The sequence below is a fragment of the Hemitrygon akajei genome, chromosome 18, assembly GCF_048418815.1.
Source record: "Hemitrygon akajei chromosome 18, sHemAka1.3, whole genome shotgun sequence".
NCBI classification, from domain to species: Eukaryota; Metazoa; Chordata; class Chondrichthyes; order Myliobatiformes; family Dasyatidae; genus Hemitrygon; species Hemitrygon akajei.
In genome coordinates, this window is record NC_133141.1 from 17,882,339 (window position 1) to 17,898,432 (window position 16,094).

At 43.3% G+C, this 16,094-nt stretch overlaps 1 long non-coding RNA gene across 1 annotated transcript in view; it reads right to left on the minus strand.

The window, feature by feature from the left end:
• The window catches only part of LOC140741160 (uncharacterized), a 35,776-nt gene extending 20,876 nt beyond the window's left edge, over nucleotides 1–14,900 (minus strand). The window contains exons 1-2 of the long non-coding RNA XR_012102014.1: nucleotides 12,491–14,900; nucleotides 7,121–7,578 (exon numbers count right to left, since the gene is read on the minus strand). This is a non-coding gene — a long non-coding RNA (uncharacterized lncRNA). The remainder of the gene's footprint in view (nucleotides 1–7,120; nucleotides 7,579–12,490) is intronic.
• Between the last annotated feature and the right edge of the window lie 1,194 nt (nucleotides 14,901–16,094).

Genomic DNA, 16,094 nt, shown 5'->3' on the forward strand with positions numbered 1-16,094 from the left:
GTGAGGTAGTGCCTCGTTCTCTCTATCTTTGTCTCTCTCTAACTAGAAATATGTTAAATTCTCTCTTTCTCTCTCTCTCTCTCTCACTGTATCTCTCTCTGTCTCCCTCCAGCTTCTTTCAGGGAACGTGTCAAAATGTTTGCTTTCTCTTTCCTCTCTCCACAAGTTCACAAAATGGTGGCTCCCTCTCTCTCTCTCTCTGTAACCCCCCCCCCCCCACAGGATTATGTGAAATTGTGCCTTCTACTGTCTCTGTCTCTCTAGTGAAAATGTGAGGTAGTGCATCCTTCTCTCTATCTTTGTTTCTCTCTAACTAGGAATATGTGAAATTCTCTCTCTCTCTTTCTCTCTCTAACTCTCCCCCCCAGGATTATGTGAAATTGTGCCTTCTACTGTCTCTGTCTCTCTAGGAAAATGTGAGGTAGTGCATCCTTCTCTCTATCTTTGTTTCTCTCTAACTAGGAATATATGAAATTCTCTCTCTCTGAATCTCTCTCTAACTCTCCCCCCCCCCCCCCCCCGCAGGATAATGTGAAATTGTGCCTTTCACTGTCCCTGTCTCTGTCTCTCTAGGAGAATGTGAGGTCGTGCCTGGTTCTTTCTCTCTTATCTTTGTCTCTCTCTAACTAGGAATATATTAAATTCTGTCTCCCTCCAGCTTCTTTCAGGGAACGTGTCAAAATGTTTGCTTTCTCTTTTCTCTCTCCACAAGTTCACAACATGGTGGCTCTCTCTCTCTCTCTCTCACTCTCTGTCTCTCTCTGTACCCCCCCCCCCCACAGGATTATGTGAAATTGTGCCTTTCACTGTCCCTGTCTCTCTAGGAGAATGTGAGGTAGTGCCTCGTTCTCTCTATCTTTGTCTCTCTCTAACTAGGAATATGTTAAATTCTCTCTTTCTCTCTCTCTCTCACCCTCTCGCTGTCTCCCTCCAGATTCTTTCAGGGAACGTGTCAAAATGTTTGCTTTCTCTTTCCTCTCTCCACAAGTTCACAAAATGGTGGCTCTCTCTCTCTCTCTCTCTCTCTATGCCCCACAGGATTATGTGAAATTGTGCCTTCTACTGTCTCTGTCTCTCTAGGAGAATGTGAGGTAGTGCCTCGTTCTCTCTATCTTTGTCTCTCTCTAACTAGGAATATGTTAAATTCGCTCTCTCTCACTGTATCTCTCTCTGTCTCCCTCCAGCTTCTTTCAGGGAACGTGTCAAAATGTTTGCTTTCTCTTTCCTCTCTCCACAAGTTCACAAAATGGTGGCTCTCTCTCTCTCTCTCTCTCACTCTCTGTCTCTCTCTGTACCCCCCCCCCCCCACAGGATTATGTGAAATTGTGCCTTTCACTGTCCCTGTCTCTGTCTCTCCAGGAGAATGTGAGGTAGCGCATCCTTCTCTCTATCTTTGTCTCTCTCTAACTAGGAATATGTGAAATTCTCTCTCTCTCTCTCTCTCTCTCTCTCTAACCCCCCCCCCCCCCCCGCAGGATTACGTGAAATTGTGCCTTTCACTGTCCCTGTCTCTGTCTCTCCAGGAGAATGTGAGGTAGCGCATCCTTCTCTCTATCTTTGTCTCTCTCTAACTAGGAACATGTGAAATTCTCTCTCTCTCACCCTCTCTCTGTCTCCCTCCAGCTTCTTTCAGTGAACGTGTCAAAATGTTTGCTTTCTCTTTCCTCTCTCCACAAGTTCACAAAATGGTGGGGCTCTCTCTGCAGGAGTATGTGGAAATGATCGCTCTGCTTCTTAAGATCGGTGTGTCCCTTCTAACTCCCTTTATCTATCTGTCTTTCTCGGTCGAGGAATTATAAAACGCTTAATTTTTCTCTCACTTTTCAAGACGAAGGAAAAGATCTCTCTCTCTCTGTCTCCCTCCAGCTTCTCTCAGGGAACATGTTAACATGTTTGCTTTCTCTTGCTTTCTCTCATTCACAAAGTGGTGGCGCTCTGGCTCTGCAGGAGTATGCGGAAATGGCCGCACTCTGCCTCTCACGATCTGTGTGTCCCTTCCCCCATATATATCTCTCTCTCTCTCTCTCGAAACATGTTAAAATGCTTTATCTCTCTCTTCCCCTTTCTCACCCTCACCCCCACATTTCCAGGAGTATGTGAATAGTCACCCCCTCTCTCTACCCCCAGGAATACATGAAATAGTCTCTCCCTTTCTCTAGCTACATCTTTATATGCATTTTTCACTACCCTGTTCTCTCTTGCTGGGACAATGCCAAAAATATTTTCTTTCTTTTTTCTCTCTCTCTCTCTTTTGTTGCTCTATCTCCCTACCCACCACTCTCTTTCTCTGTATGGGAATGCCATCAAGTACCTATCAATACAAATCCTATTTTCATGCACTTGTTCTGTGGCATTCTATGCCTTAGCAACTCAAATGTTTGTACACATACTTTTAAATGCTGTGAGAATCTCTGCTTCAAAACCTTCTATCTAATATCCACTCTACCTATATTCCTTATAATTTTGTCTTCCTCTATCAGGATTTTCCTCCGTCTCCTCTGCTCCAAGGATGACAAACCCAGCCTATTAAATCTCTCTACATAAATAAAATGCTCCATCCTAAGCAACATCTCCACAGAGTCAAAGAGTTATATTGCAAACAGACCTTTCAGCCCAACTTGCCTGTGCTAACCATGTTGCCTATATGATCTAGTCCCACTTGCCTGTGTTTGGCCACTACCCCTATAAACCTTTCCTATCAATGTACCTGTCCAAGGGACTTTTAAATGTCATAATTCTACCACTTCCTCTGGCAGCTTGTTTGATATACTCAGCATACTCTGTGAAAAAGGTGACCCTCAGGTACCCTTTAAATCTTTCCCCTCTCACTTTAAACTTATGCCCTCTGTTTTAGAAACCCCTACGTTGGGATAAAGACTGTGACCATTCATCTTATCTATGCCATTCATGATTTTATAAACCTCTATAAGGTCATCCCTTGGCTTCCTACGTCCAAGGAAAAATATCAAAGCCTCACCTTAAAATGCAAGCCCTCCAGTCCAGACAGCATCCTTATAAATCTTTTTTTGCTTTCTTTGCAGTTTAATGACATCCACGTTAGTCTCCTCTGCACCCCATCTAATGTAAATTTGTTCTTCCTGTAAGTGGGGTAACCATGTGAAGACAGAATCCTCCAGCTAATCAAAGTTTTGTAAAGTTCTACTATGAATTCCATACTCCTATGATGCCCTGGCTAATGAAGGCCTGCAGCCCATATGCTTTCTTCCCCACCTGAGCTGCCACTTTTTGTACATAAAGGTCCCCTGTTCTTCATTACTCTTTAGGATCCTATCATTCATGGCACATGACCTATCTTGATAAGACTCCCAAAATGCATCTTAGATGAGGTGTTCACGATACTCAAGGTGAGGCCTCACCAGTGCCTTATAAAGCCTCAGCATCACACCCCTGCTCTTGTATTCTAGACCTCTTGAAATGAATACTAACATTATATTTGTCTTCCTCACCACCAACTCCACCTGCAAATTAACCTTTAGGGTGTTCTGCATAAGTACTCCCTTTGCATCTCAGATTTTTGGATTTTCTCTCCGTTTAGAAAATAGTCTGCACATCTATTTCTACTACCAACATGCATGACCATGCATTTTCCAATATTGTATTTCATTTGACACTCTCTTGCCCATCCTCCTAATCTAACTCCTTCTGCAGCCTACCTGTTTCCTCAACACTACCTGCCCCTCCACTAATCTTCATATCATCTGCAACATGGCCATAAAGCCAGCTATTCCATTATCTAAATCATTGATATACAACATAAAAAGAATCGGTCCCATCCAGAAAAGTGTGAAGTGATACACTTTGGAAAGTTGAACTTGAAGTCAGAGCACAGGGTTTTTGGGAGGCGATTCTTAACAGTGTGAAGGAACAGGGGGATCATGGTGTCCAAGTCCATAGATCGTTCAAACTTCTGTGCAAGTTGAGGGGGGGGGTGGGGAGGTTAAGAAGGCTTATGGTGTGTTGGCCTTCAAAGGTTGAGATTGTGTTCAAGAGCCATGAGGTAATGCTGCAGCTCTGTAAAATTCTGGTCACCTCATTACAGAAAGGATGTGAAAGTTTTAGAAGGGGTGCAGAGGAGATTTCCCAAGATGCTGCCTGGATAAGATTACATGTCTTTTGAGGATAGGTTGAGTGAGCTATGGATTTTCTCTTTGGAGTGAAGGCAGATGAGAGGTGGCTTGATGGAGGTGTACAATATGTTAAGAGGCATAGATAAGAATGGACAGCCAGCGACTTTTCTCCCCCAGGATGAAATGGCTAAACAAGAGGGCATAATTTTAAGGTGATTGGAAGAAAGTGTAGGGAGGATATCAGATGTAGGTTTTTTACACAGAAAGGTGGGTGCATGAAACATATTGCTGAGGTGGTGGTAGAAGCAAATACTGTACATTCGGGACATTTAAGAGACACTATATAGACACATGGATGAAAGAAAAATGGAAGGCTATGTGAGAGGGAAGCATTAGATTGATCTTGGAGTAGATTAAAATGTTGGCACAGCATCATAGGTTAAAGGGCTTATATTGTGCTCCATCTTGGGCACTAGCCTACAAAGTACCCAGGACATGTTCAGGGAGCGGTGTCTCAGAAAGGCAGCGTCCATTAATAAGGACCTCCAGCACCCAGGGCATGCCCTTTTCTTACTGTTACCATCAGGTAGGAGGTACAGAAGCCTGAAGGCACACACTCAGTGATTCAGGAACAGCTTCTTCCCCTCTGCCATCCGATTCCTAAATAGACATTGAATCATTGGACACTACCTCACTTTTTTTAGTATACAGTATTTCTGTTTTTGTACATTTTTTAATAATCTATTCAATATGTGTAAACAATTGAACTAAACTAAACTGAGGTTCTAACAGATATCTTCACCATCTCTCTGGAAAAGTCCACTGTTCCCTCAGGCTTTAAGGTGGCCACCATCATCCTGGTGCTCAAGAAAGCGACAGCGATTAACTGAATGACTACCATTCAGTGGCACTGATCTCATCAAAAATGAAGTGCTATGAATGGCTGGTTATGGATCACATTAAATCCCACCTTACTACTACATTGGACCCTTTCCAGTTCATTTTGGTCCACTGATGATGCCATAGTCTCTACACTCCACTCCATCCTGTCTCATCTGGAAAATGGTGCCTATTATGCCTGGATGCACTTTACTAACTTCAGCTCAACACTTAAAACGATCATCCCTCAGAAGCTGGCAAGTAATCTGTCCTCATTGGGCCTTCTTGACAGAAAGGCCACAGTCATTTCATGTAGGCAGAAACACCTCTAGCTCCATCATACTGAGCACTGACACACCCCAGGGTTGTGTGCTCAGCCCACTGCTGTTCATGCTGCTGGCACATGACTGTACTGCTAGATCTAATTCAAACAGAATCATGAAGTTTGGTGATGGCACAACAGTGGTTGGCCTCATCAACGTTAACAATGAGATGGTACAGAGAGGAGATAGAGCGCTTGCTGGAATGATGTGAGCACAATACCTTGAGTCTCAACAGGGACAAGACCAAAGAGATGGTTGTGGACTTTAGGAAGGTGCAGGGTGACCAATCCTCATTGCACATACATTGCTCCTCTGTGGAGAGTGTCAGGAGCACCAAGTTTCAGGGGCTGCACATAACAGATGATCTCACCTGGTCCCTCAACAGCACCTTTTTGGTCAAGAAAGCACAACAATGTCTCCACTTTGTGAGGAAATTGAGGCAAGTGAGACCCCATGCGCTCTGAGCCACCCCCCATTTTAACTATATTTTTTACAGGAGCGCCATTGAAAATGTGGTATGGGAATTGCAAGGTGTCTGGTCACAAGTCCCTACAAATGATTTGAAGAGAATCATCAGGGTCTCTCTTGAACCCATCCAAGATATTTATCAGAAGTGCTGCATACGTAGGGCCCTCGGTGATGCACCATCAATAACTCTCGGAGACGGGAGGCGAACGATGGGCTTTTATTAGCAGCAAAAGAGACCACGACATCTTGGAGACTGAGGGAGGAGCAGTGCCCCAATTGCCTTTATACAGGGGTCTGTGGGAGGAGCCACAGGAGCAGTCAGCAGAGGGGCGTGTCCAGACAGGTATATGTAGTTTACCACACTCAGCATTGTCAATGATCCCTCCCATCTGTCCCACAATCTCTTTGATCCCCTACTATCAGGCAGGAGGTACTGTAGCATTAGGACAAGAACTGTCAGGATGGGAAACTGCTTCTCCCCCAGGCGTTAAGACTACTGAACTCCCTGCCACACCCAGGTTTCATCATATAAGAAGTGCTAGTAGTGAACTGATTACTCTCTCTGTCTACCTCTGTCTGTGAAAATGATAAATCTGGGTCTTCCTCTTGGGGAAACTTCCTTGGGAAACTTGGGGAGATACTTTTCTTTCGTTTTCTCTCTCTGGGAGAAGTCAAAATGCTTTTACTCTTTCAAAGCGAATGATGAAATGTTTTCTCTCTTCTATGTGGAAGATAAAGAGCCATTATCACTGGGAAAGAGTAAAGTGTTTTTTATTTCTTTATTCTAAGGTTTTTGGAAACTGTTCTCTCATGCAGTGGTTGGTTGATATTTTCTCCACAGCTGTTGTGTGTATTTTCAAAATAAGTGAGCGTTAAGCAGTTACTTTAGTCAATGTAAAATTGGCTTGCAGCTGAGTCCATTCTGTTATTGCTTTCACAGGATAAAAGCCAGCTGGTGACGCAATGGGATCAGCGCCGGACTCCGGAGCGAAGGCTCCCGAGTTCAAATCCAAGTTGGGCCACCCCCGAGTACACTTTCCATCTGTGCGGGGTTGAGCGTCGAGATAGCCACTCGACCTCGTAAAAAATACAAGGGTCGAGTCAGGAATGTTCATACTGTGACCCGGTTAATCCGAAAGGAGACCAATCCTGACACCACGCGCCAGACAAGAATGGCTGACTGTCTGGTGCGACATGATAAAAAAAGGAAAAAATCATTACATTGGCTGAGAATGAAGCAGTTGATTCTCAGCAATGGATCTGTGCTGCTCTGTTCCCGTTCTGTGCTGCGCTCAACGCTGTTTCCATTTACAAATCAATACATCTCATTTGAATCTTTTCCCACATTGTTCCTTCACTTACCAATGATCTTTCTTATACGGTCCCACAAAATGATCATTTTACAGATCAAGAGAATCTGATTTCTTTTCTCCACTGGCACTGAAGCTTGTTGACTGCAATTCTTCCGAAAGAATTCTGGCACTAAATCCATCCTGAGAGCATGTGATGCAAGCTGCTTCCTGATGCTGGTCGTTAAATTTTCAAGAATTAATTGCTTCACTCCCGTTGCCAGAAGAAATTTTTCCAATATTTGTATCCCAGAAAGGTATCCATCACAAAAATAGATCCAGCAGTGGCCCTTTTCTTTTACCCCCCAGATGATTCACAAACATTCATCATTTTAACCACACTGAAGAAGTAAATCTCACTATTTTTCTAGTAGAATGCAAACAGAAGGTTTCCAAGAGCTCTCAGGAACAGGATCCTGATGTTCTTTGAAGATCTACTGGGGTCCTTCCAGCTGTTTGGTGGACGTCAACCTACAATAAGGGGAAAAAAATATTCATCATTTCCTTTTCTAAGTTGGGTTAACTGATTAGCAAAAATGTTCACAGCATGATTCTACAAATGGAAAAGTAAAACAAAATTGCAGGTACTAGAAACTTCAAATCAAAAACAAAAATACTAAGAACACTCGACAAGTCAGGCAGCATCTATTCAGAGAGAAACAAAGTTAATGTTTCAAATCATTGATCATTCATTAGATGATTCCAAGAGAGGACCTTTGGCTAGAAACGTTTACTGTTTCCTTTTCCATTGATGCTGCTTAACGTGATTAGCATTTCTAGCATTTTCTGCTTTCACTTCATATTTTTAGCATCTGTGATGTTTTTTGCTTTTTGATACATATTTAAATGGATTTGGGCTTGAACACAAGATGTTTGATTCAGAAACATTGATACCAAATAGCTATCCTGAGCGGTACAACCGTCAATGATTGTAGCACATTTAACAACCTAAAGATTGTCCAGTGTACATTGTAATGGCACTTGAAAATAAGGACATTGTCATTAAAGCTTTTTTTTCCTTGTGCCACTGTGCCTATTGTCATTTAATCTTTTCTGCCTTCACAGGCCTTCATTTTTATTTATTCCTCGCATGTTTCCCTTACCTCTGTACTTTCCTAAAATCTGTTCTATCCCTAACAGTTCTGGTTTAAGATGGTGCTGGTGAAGCCCAGCGCTGACTTGCTGGCAGCAAACACAGCTATTAACTACTTTATTACTCACACTTTTTATTGAAAATGATCACTGCAATCAACAATTTGCAACTTCCCTTTTGGAGCTGAGTTTTCGAACTGCCTGTATGACCTGGCATTTTTGCACTGCAAAATAAAGTCTTGAAGATGTAGGGCGATTGCGGCATGGCATGTACAGGCCGAATCGAGGCAGTGGGGCCCGGGCCCAAGTGTGGGGGACAAGCCAATATTTGGTCGCTGGAGTAGACTTGGAGACAATTCAAAGTGGCAGAACCGAGGCTAGGCAGACTCGAAGTGGTGGACCTCGGGCCCGAGAACAAAGAACAGATCAATGCTTGATTGATTTAAGCGCCAGGCCAAATTGGAAAGATTGGGTATGGGCCAAATTGAAACGGCGAGTCTCAGGCCCAAGAGCGTATCAAAGCTGCAGGGCCCAGGTCCAAGAGTGAGGAATGACCTGCTGTTTGACCGCTTTAAGCGCCAGTCAGATTGAAAAGGCCAGGGTGGCGGGGCTGGAGGCGACTGACAGGCTGATGCTCAGCTCACTGCTCTGCCAGGTTTACCTGTCTCTGCACTGATCTGAGGCTGTGACCTGCAACCAATGGGCTCCTGGACTGGCTTCGTAGCTGTGGACTCACTTTCATGAACTTCAGTTCTGAATGTAATTTGCTTACTTTTATTGTTTGCATGAATTTTTTTTCTGTACATTGGGTGTTTGATAGTCTTCTTTTTTCATGAGTTCTACTGGGTTTCTTTGTTTTGTGGTTGCCTGTAAGGAGACGAATCTCAAAAGTTGTATACAGAATACATTGATAATAAAAGTACTTTGAACTTTCTTCAGCTCTGATTACGAATCATTGACCTGAAATATTAACTCTGCCTAACCTACTGAGTTTTCTATCAGTCTCAGATTTTAGTTCCAATTTCCAGCATCTGTGCTCTAGTGCCAGGTAATGCTGCCTAACTGAGGAAATGCACATGAATACCCCTGCGAATCACCCATCTTTGCCTGGCTCCCCATTAAAGATGATGAGTGGCTGTTGTTGTTCAATCACTTCTTTAATGGCTCCTTAAGGTTGTCATATCTGGGGGTGATAGTGGGGATTAGCTCCCACAACCTATTAAATGCTCCCAATGGTGTGCACCACAAATGGCCTCTGACAACCAAGTCCAGCTCCTGACCTACACGTGGCTTAGCTACTAAGCTCGGCAGAACCATCTCTACTGAAAGAAGAAGGGGCAAAGGCAGGTTTACCAGCATCTTAAAGCCAGTTGTTTTGGGCAGATAGGGCTTGTCAGCTGTGGTTGGCAACTCATCTAAAAGAAGGAAAGCTCTGATCTCAAACCTTTGCTGCCTTGCGGCTATTGTCACAACCACGGATTCGGCAGTGCCATAGATACAGCAATTGCGGTTGTGAATCTGCACGCGTCAGCTAATTATTATTTAATGGTGATAGTATTTAACTCCATACTTGTCTTCGCAGTGCTTGTCGAGACTTGGACAGAGAACAGCAACACTTTGCTGCCTGTTTGCCTTCGGCCTTCCCTGAGAAATTGGACTGTAGAGTCAACTGACTGAAGACTAGCGGTATTCGTTTAATGTTTACATGTTCTTTTCAGCCGCAGTGCAGGCTTCGTTTTCCATTTGAGAGTTTTAGTTAACAGCCCTGTTTGGCCTAGCATTTATTGTTTTATTTTCCCTTTAACACTGTTTGCATTAAAGCTTGTGAAGCATCGGCCTGCTTCAGTGTTTCTCACTCTGCACTTGGGCCATATACGAAACGGGTGACAGCAATAGGCTCTCACCGTTCCTCTGCCTTGGTGCAGGTCCAAGAGTCGGTGGGCAGCCTCCTGACCCCATACTGGAAAATCAAAAACCCTCCTTAACTCTGACATGAAATGTTGGAACGACTGGGCTGCGGGCTATCCTTGCTCCCGTAAAGGATTGAACAGGCTGAGTGGAGGTCCGTTAAGAAGATTGACCATGTACGCCAATATTCACGCATCATTACCAAAATGACCAGGCTGGGCTTGGAATGTCAGCTCGCATTGAGTAATGAAATTCCTGCAACCATCGGGATCACCAGAATACCTGCCTTGTGGTGGAATATTCGGTTCCTGAAAGTTCGTGGGAGCCGGTTCTGGTCTGGGTGCGGGAGCGGGAGCATTAGTAGCAGAGATTATTGGGGCAGCAGTAAAGGAGGACCTGTGAGATGCTGGGAGTGGGACTGAGGTGGCCTGAAGCTGTTGAATTGAGTTGGTGAGAACATTAATAGCTGTCAGCTGATGCTGGCTGTTCACAGTAAGTTCGTGGACAGCGGCCGTGAGTGCGGAAATCGCAGACACCTGAGTCTGATTGTCTGTGGTGAACTGTTGAACAGTTGCGGCTAGGGACGATATCTGTTCCTACAAGAGAGACTGGGCTTGTCGGCACGAGGTTATCTGTCTCATTGCTTCTGTAACTTCATTGAGAACAGATTCCATTGCCTGTAGCTTGTCTCCTACCAGACCAATGAATCTCACGGCCAAGGTCAGCTGCTCTCTCTCTGCTGGTGGTCGAGACTTGCCATTACATGGTTCGTATATGGCCCAAGTGCAGAGTGAGAAACACTGAAGCAGGCCGATGCTTCACAAGCTTTAATGCAAACAGTGTTAAAGGGAAAATAAAACAATGAACACGAGGCCAAACAAGGCTGTTAACTAAAACTCTCAAATGGAAAACGAAGCCTGCACTGCGGCTGAAAAGAACATGTAAACATTAAACGAATACCGCTAGTCTTCAGTCAGTTGACTCTACAGTCCAATTTCTCAGGGAAGGCCGAAGGCAAACAGGCAGCAAAGTGTTGCTGTGCTCTGTCCAAGTCTCGACAAGCACTGCGACAACAAGTATGGAGTTAAATACTATCACGATTAAATAATAATTAGCTGACACGTGCAAATACACAACCGCAATTGCCGTATCTACTGCACTGCCGAATCCGTGGTGGTGACAGCTATACCCACACATGGGGAAGTTAGCGGAGTAAATCCCAAGGAAAATTCCAGACCTGAAGTCCTGAAGGCAGTCCTACATTGAATTCCATGGTGTCTGGCAACTCTTGCAATGCCACTGGTGACAAACTGTACTGGTCTATGCCATTCCTTTGGAGTCATCAGCTATGTGGAGAAGGGAAGCCTACTGCATGGGCAACAACTTGCTCTAGATATTGTACTGCCATGCCTTTCATATCACATAGACAGCTGGGATGCAACATCCACGGTTATGTGCTAAAAGATGAATTCCTAATCTCCCAATCAACCTGATTGTCACCCTTGCACTTCATGTTTCTAGCTGCACTGCACTTTCTCTGTAACTGTTAATACTATTCTGCATTTTGTTTTCTTTTTACTACTTCAGTATAACATAGAAACATAGAATTCTACAGCACATTACAGGCCCTTTGGCCCACAATGTTGTGCCGACAATGTAATCTATTCTAGAAACTACCTAGAATTTCCATACCTCATAGTACTTTTTCTAAGCTCCATGTGTCTGTCTAAGAGTCTCTTAAAAGACTCTATTGTATCCGCCTCTACCATCGCTGCTGGCAGTGCATTCCATGCACCCACCACTCTCTGTGTGGGAAAATTTTCCTCTGACATCCTGCTTGTACCTACTTCCAAGCACCTTAAAACTATACCCCCTCATGTTAGCCAATTCAGTCCTGGGAAAAAGCCTCTGGCTATCCACACAATCAATGCCTCTCATCATCTTATACACCTTGTCAGGTCACACTCATCCTCCGTCACTCCAAGGAGAAAAGGCCAAGGTCACTCAACCTATCCTCATAGTTATGTATGGAATGATATGCATGTTAAGTATGTTTGGAAAGCATGCTAACAAAATCTCTTCACTGTATCTTGGTACACTTGACAGTAATAATAAACCAACCAACAAATAGTCTGTAATGAAGAAGGAGATTCTGATGATCAGATTAGGACTGCCCTTCAACACTGTGTTCATAACTCAAAATGTAAAGTGAGCAGCAAGTGTGAGTGTACTAGACCATAACTAAAGTTGGACTCCTCCCATAGGAGGAAGTGCTCCTCCACAGCACACATGGTTGGGGTTGAGGCCTAGAATGAAGCTGTTCCAAATTTAGATCAGTAATATTATGTTTCAGGTTTCTTGCACCATCACTTTTCACACTTACCATCTTTTTTTTCATTTTAACAAAAAGATGCCTTTATGTTCAGATGAGAAAAAAATACGCTTTTCTCCATTAACGCTGAAGCCTGTTCACGAATCCCTCTGGCCTTCAAGCAATGGCACCAAATGCAGTTGTCTCCTGCTGTTGGCTGTTAAGTTTCCAAGATCAAACATGTTGCTCTGCTGTGGTCTTTTCCACAGTGTAAAATTATCCACAATACTTTTTCCAGAAGGGTATCCAACCCAATAACGATATCCATCAATGGCCCCTTTCTATTATTTCCCCCCAGACGACTGATAGTCTGACATTTTAACCAAATTAACATGCACACATAATCTTGTTTCAAACATTGCATCCAAACAACACGATTTCTCTCTGTTGATGAGCCCGTAGTTGTCATTCACAGACGAATAAATTTTGGGTAGTAAAACAGAAGATGCTGGAAATATACAGCAGGCCAGATAGCATCTGTGGAGATAGGAAACAAAGTTAATGTTCAGCTTGATAACATTTCATCAAAAGTAAATCTCACCATCTCTCCCCACAATTGCAGTAGTGAAGTTGGAAGAAGCACTGGTGAACAGATTTCCCATGTTCTCTGGAGAAGTGTTGCAGTTGCCTTGTCTTCATTCTCAAGAGCCATCGGCCTGCAACAAGAGAAAGAGACAAGTTCAATATCTTGATAGGTAACATGAGCTGCTTTCAGCCATACCTGAGGCAGCAGCCCTATAAGTGGTCTTTCTGCATTGTCTTAATATAGGGCGCCGTGGTAGTGTAGAGATTAGCGCAACGCTATTACAGCTAGGGGGCATCGGAATTCGGAGTTCAATTCCAGCGCTGCCTGTGAGAAGGTTGTACATTCTCCCCGTGACCGCATGGGTTTCCTCCGGGTGCTCTGGTTTCCTCCCACATTCCAAAAATGTACCAGGTAGTAGGTTAATTAGTCAATGTAAATTGAACTAGTGTTAAATAGGTGTGTTACTGGACGGCATGGCTTGTTGGACCGGAAAGACTGGAAGGGCCTGAATCTATGAATAAATAAATTTTAGGTATGGTCAGGAATAGGTACAGCTAGAAGTGAAGAGACCTCCTCTGCAACTGGAGAGAATGTTAGCTCGAATCACCGGATCACTCTTCATTTTAGCTTTCAGCTGCTGCTCTTGCAGAAGATCAAGTGGCTCTGTCTGATGGAAGGAACATCCCACCTGAAGAAAATAAACAAGGAAAAAATAAATAAGGAAAATAATAAATAAGGAAAAACCTCCTGCAGAGAAACCAACTCTTTTTCTTGATCGTTATCAATGCCTCTTCCCTCTGCAGTACAGGAACGGAATCCATCCTGAGAATGCGTTGACTCCAGTTGTTAGTTGTTAGGATTCAGCCATCAAATGCATTGCAACAACAACCACTGTGGTCTTCATGGTAGTGTGAAACAACATGTATCCTGGAAAGGTATCCATTCCAATAAATGATATCCATCAGTGGCCCCATTCTGTTTCCCCCCCAGACGACTGACAGATATTCAATATGCCAACCAATCAAACAATGCATCCAAACTCCAGGGATCTGGAGATCTGATTTCTGAGATTAATCCATCGTTGACAGATCAGCATTTATCATGATCGAACAAATAAATTTCTCCCAGCAACTGAAGTTTTGAGGTTTGATGGAGCTCTGACGAACAGGTTCCCAGTGTTTTCTGGAGATGTGCTTCAGATCCTTCAGCTGCTTTGTCCCCAGTAGCAACAGCCATCACCCTACAGCAAAACAAACGAATACAAGTTCATCATTTCATCAGGTTATATGAGCTGTTTAGTTGTTTCAGAGACAGGAGCCCTATAATTAAACCAAATGCACTAGTTTATTGCTTACTGTACTTTGCTGGATAGAGCTCAAGTGTGGACTTCATGTGAGGCCAAGAGCAAGTTCAGCTGGAACTTAAGGAACTACTCAAGTAAGGTCAGTGACAGCAGGAGAGCATATTAGATAGAAACATGCTTCTTTCTCAATTAAAGGACCTGGATGCCTTTGTATATTGCGAATTTTCCAGTTTCATTTCCATAACTATGTTATTATTTTTAACTAAAATATTTGAAATAACTGGCTCTTGATATCTGTTTGTGCCTCTGAAATTCAGTTTAGTTTTTATTTAAGCACAGATGGAATCTTAAATCACTATCATTTGTTTTCTATCTTCACAAACCAAAACTCTACCACATCAATTGTGAGGTATTTATGAGCTGGAAAGGATTGGTAAGCCACCTAAGCAATTAATTGAAGCTCAAGCAAAATATATTCTGCTTATGTGAAGGCATGTTTTGTTCCAGAATGGCCTAATGCATGAACATGCTTTTTTCGTCTAGTATGGGTGGACAGATACATAGCAGATTGTATGTTGGATTGCTGAGAGGCTCCAAGAGTTGTAGGTTGGTGCAGGTGGATTGACATATATGAAGTGAGGCTGGAGGAGTGTCACACAACTATGATAGCTGAAACTGACTGACTGTTTCAGGCTGTTTTAGGCACACCAACCTAAAAATTGTGGAGCTCAAGCATGACATAAACAGTTGTATTGTTAAGTAAAAGTTAAAATCAATTAATTTGTGAACCTCTATTTAATTGCTCAATGGCTTGTATCAGTTCCAGGACACGCTCTTCAGGCTAAATAGGGATGGGCACAACTAAAACCCTGGCCTAGCAGCAAATAAGTTCCGCTAACTTAAGAGGCACTCACTTAGAGAATCACAGAATGGTTATAGCATGTAATGAGGCCATTTGGCTTTTTCACTCATCTCACTTCCCTTCCTCTGCCCACAGCCCTTTCCTTTTGTATACTTATATCCAATTCCTTTTTAAAGGCTATGATTGAAACCCCTTGCACTAGTACCCCAGCAGTGCATTTGCTGTGTAAAGATTTTCATCATGTCACATTTGGTTCTTTTACCAACCCTTTTCACTTTATGTACCCTGGTTCTTGACTCGTCTGCCAATGAGAACAGTTTCACTTTGTCTACCCTTCACAATTTTAAATATCAGATCTCCTTGCAGCCTCCTCTGCTCCAAGAATAACCCCAGCTATTCTGGTCTCTACAGGTAACTCAAGTCCCTCAAACCTGGAATCATTCAAGCAAGCTGAGTTTGTGGAATAGCTGAGGAAAGACAATTGCTCTGTCCCGGTCCATCGATCCAGAAAGATGTTGCAGTCCCTTCGTTATCCCATGTTTCTTGCTTTTGGGGTTCTCACTGCCACTATTCCATTTGGGAATAGCATCCAAGTGTCAATAGCTCGCTGCATAAAAAGAAACATTGTTACTAGACTTACACTTCCATTTGTTTGACCTTCTTACCCCCTTCCTCTTGGTTTAGTTTAACTTCCCTAGATTGACATTCTCCATATTGTTTACAATTTCATACACTTCTGTTAGATCACCTCATTTATGTACGCCCAACACAGTGCTGAGATGTCACTCAGCTCAGGTCTTGAGTGTTCCTCTGTCTCCAGCACTCCATGTATTAACTACTTGTCTGGTCATTCTCCATACTTAGAATCCTGCAAGACAAATGGGACTTGTGCAGATTAGAATTCTGTTCCTAATACCATGAACAG